Source organism: Scyliorhinus torazame, chromosome 22, assembly GCF_047496885.1.
Source record: "Scyliorhinus torazame isolate Kashiwa2021f chromosome 22, sScyTor2.1, whole genome shotgun sequence".
NCBI lineage: Eukaryota > Metazoa > Chordata > Chondrichthyes > Carcharhiniformes > Scyliorhinidae > Scyliorhinus > Scyliorhinus torazame.
The window spans coordinates 51,565,552-51,569,758 of NC_092728.1; positions in this window are offsets into that span (position 1 = coordinate 51,565,552).

A 4,207-nucleotide genomic window follows, 5' to 3' on the forward strand; every position below is an offset into this window, starting at 1 on the left:
TGAGTAATCTGTGCAAATGCTGTGTCTGTTTTAATACCTGACGGTAGATTGTGGATTTGGGTGGGTAATGGTTTTGTCCCCTTGCACTTGGGTTCATAGAGCTGCGGGGCCTGTCTTGCTCCGCTTTGTAGAGTGGAATCTGATGCAGGTAAATATTGAGTGATTGTTGGGAGAGGTTTTAGGGTGTCCCTTTTTTATTTGGGGTCTTGCAGTCGGTTGGCAAGGCAGTGGGTCAATTGAGTTCTCCAGGTGGGACTGAGCCACCTGAGGCTCACTGGTCCTTAACACCAACTACTTCCGCACTAACGTTTTATGGGCTGTACCATGCGAGGTCATGTCAGCATCTGGATCAGTGTGTAGAATGCTGTGTATTGTGATGAAGAGATGTGAGGGGGGGTGGGGGGGGGGGGCGGGGGTGCGGTTGTTCTGAAACCATTTGAGGGTGACTGGACGAGAAGGAGCCTGAAGATCAGCACTTCCATGGTGTAAAAGGCAGAAGTGCGCAAGTCTGGCGACTTTGTTATGGGGGTTTGCTCCACGGATCACAGGCCTGCACCCCTTGGTTGAGCCTGAATGAAGCTTTGGTTGATTGTGAGGAGTTTGGGTTATAGAATCTTCAGATGTTGAGCAGGATAGGTTTAGTCTTTGGTAGGATCTTGTGGTGCATGTTCCTGCTTGTCCATGTCTTAGAAACATAGGCCCTAGGAGAAGTAGGCCATTGAGCTCTTGTTTGCTCTCCGCCCCTGCTACCCCCCCCCCCCCCCCCCCCCCCCCCCCCCCCGCTCTCCTCCCCTGCTACCCCCCCCCCCCGCCCCCCCCCCCCCCATTCTGTAAGAGCATGGGAAACCTGGTTTTGGTTTGGTCAGCTCAATAACCCTTGACTCAAAAATCCCTTGAATAGGTTCAATGGCCCAGTCCCACTGCTCACCGGGGAAGACAATTCTACAGCAGGTTCTTTGTATTTCAATAAAATCACCACTCGTTCTTCTCCACTCCAATGGATATAGGCACGATCTACTCAATCTTTCTTCATAAGTTTCTACTTGATGGACAAACAATCTGACTGTGCAGCAGCTCTGGGCTCTGGAGTTGGTTTTGTAGGGTTGAATGATGATAGAGCAGAATACCATCAGTACAGAATTTGAAGAACTTGGCCTTCATTTGAAGACGATATTGCCAAGGAGCAGCATGTGTGACGATGACTGACCTCTTCAACTCCTACCCATGAAGAATGGAACCATTCTGATTAGCCTTGGCGGCACAAGAGGTGTGAGGCGAGTGTGAAACTATGTTGGGATGTTGAGTTGAATGAAATAAGGACGATCCATAGAGCATCCATTCTCCCCGTGTCTGCATGGGTCTGACCCCCACAACCCAAAGATGTGCAGAGTGGGTGGATTGGCCACACTAATTGGGGGGAAAAAAAATTAAAGAATGGATTAGTCAATCGTGTCATATACTGACAAAAGTGTACGTGATTGCCATTGTCATCGTGATTGTGACTTTAATCAGTTGAGCTGTGATACTGTGGGAGGGGGCCTGAACCAGTGGGTGAGGGAGAGTAGGTGATGAAGAGGAGGGCACTAGACCAGGTTGTAGTGCACCCAAGCGAGGAGTCCCAGTGGGTGAAGAGGATAAATCTCCACCCAAAAGGAATTGAGGACAAAGAAAAAGGTTGATGTTGGACTTCTGAGGTGAATGATGACATTTGTGAGCTGAGAAAAGCTTTTATCAGCAAGCACTGAGGCAAACTAAGTAATTAGGTATTCGGTTTGGGGATTGGGGTGGGGGAAATGGTAGTCAATTTGTTTTGAAATTGGGGATAATGAAGATCCTATTTTGAAGTTGGGCTCTGAGCCACTGAGTGGTGATTCATGGTGTCACACTGCTATTGTCCACTTACACACACTCATCACTAGTGCATAATCCCAATGTAGGGACAGTGATTTCTACAATTATAGTGACCATACAGACAGGTTAATGATTGGTTCAGCTGAAGTTGTTGGGTTTGAAAATGGGAGAGTTCCCCATTGGGCCATAAACTGAGCATAACTAATAACAGCGGATCTTGTCCGGATTCTGTAAGCATTATGTCCCTTGTCACAATGCTATTGGATTTGTTTATTGTCACATGTACTGAGGTACCGTGAAATGTATTATTCGTTAAAAAAATGTATCCAATTATTTATTTATTTTTCCCAATGAAGGGGCAATTTAGTGTCCAATCCACCTACCCTGCACATCTTTGGATTGTGGGGGTGAGACCCACGCAGACAGGAGAATGTGCAAACTCCACACAATGACCCGGGTCCGGGATCGAACTGGGGTCCTCGGTGCCGTGAGGCAGCAGTGCTAGCCACCGTGCCACCCTTTGAAAAGTATTGTTCTGTGTACAGTCCAGACAGATCATTCCATACATACAAAACAGAAATACACAATGTAAATACATAGTCACAGGCATCATGTGATGCAAAAGGAGTGGAGTATTAATCAGTAGAGATGCGTGAAGGGATTAGCTAGCCCATATTAAAAATTAGATTACACAATTCTTTTTTCCAATTAAGGGACAATTTAGCATGGCCAATCCACCTACTCTCTCATTTTGGGTTGTGGGGGCGAAACCCACGCAAACACTGGGAGAATGTGCAAACTCCACACGGACAGTGACCCAGGGCCGGGATTCGAACCCAGGTCCTCAGCAGCGTGAGGCAGCAGTGCTAACCATTGTGCTGCTTGCCGCCCTGATTATGCTTATCAACAACAATATTTCCCCACTTGGCAAACTAAACTCATGGTGTGACGTTGTTAATTCTATTTGTCTCCACTGCAGTGGTGCAGATTAACCTAATTGGCCGCAACGGCTTGTGAAGTTCTCAGCAGCTTTCAAAAACATACTTCTGCTTTTAGCCTCACCTGAGGCAGGGACACTTCTGGGAATTCTCAAGAAAAAAGCCTTGAAGCACTTTACACACAAACCTAATGAAATACCGACTTCCTTGAGTGATATGAATAATGTATGTCTAAATTGAGCATGGGGTTTCCTCTGCAATCATGGTCAGACATACCACTAATCTGGGTGTAAACAATTTATGTGACATTATATTGTGCGCAATCAAGTCTCCTCCTTCATCCAGTAAATCCTCTGCCAGAATGAATCTCCATCCACAACACTTGGCCACACATGGACAGTGACCCAGAGCCAGGATCAAAGTTGGGACCTCGGCGTCGCGAGGCAGCTGTGCTAACCACTAGGCCACTGTGCTGCCCTGCTAGCCCATTTTAACACCCAACGTGCTGGACAGGAGATATCTTTTGAGGTTCAGCTTTGCCAATTCACCCACAAACATCCCAAATGAATGCAATGGAGCTTGAAGGGATTGCTGTACTGATCGATCTCCATGGTGGATCTGACCCAAATGCAGCACCACCGTTGGCACATTGTGTGGGAGATGTCTTTTTAATCAAGGCAGGTTACCATCAGTGGTAACTGCGTGATCATTTCGAGGTGTTTTGCAGGCATTCCCTGACATGGCAGATTAACTATTGAGCTGTTGTATTACATTACAGGTTTGCTTTTGAAGCGAGTTCATCAGGAGAAGCTATAAAGTTGAACCTTTGAAAGCACCAGCAATGTACCCCATTACCTGCCCACACCCTCTCCCTTCATCCGGAGTGTGTTTGCTCAAATCAGCTGATGTCAGCAAACATTAAATGCAGAGTATCTTTGCAGTTGGTTTGGCGCCATCCTAACCTGTAAATCTGGCATAACATCGATATTGGGCAGGGTGCACATGACCAGTTTGGTACGAAAGGTGCATTCAGAAGATGCTGTTTCAATGGCAGATAAGTGTTAGCAGGATAAATGGGGATACATATTGATGAGCTGAGTACGGCCCAGCTCGATCATTGATATGGACACCGGCCTCATCTTTTTCGGTTAGTATCTCCTATGCAACGTGAGGTTTTGCAATCCTGCACATCATTGAATAAATTAATCTAACCTGTGGGAATTGAAATTTGCAAATTTCATCTGTCAAGTCACTTCAAAGCTCAACTTGAACAGAATCTCCCTTGTAGAACTCCGAATCACAGAATCTTTACAGTGCAGAAGTAGGCGCAATGAGTTTGCACTGGCTGTCCTGCCCTGCCTTATCCCTGTAACCTTGCACAGTCTCTCTTTACTGATAGCAATCCAATTCCTTTAGAA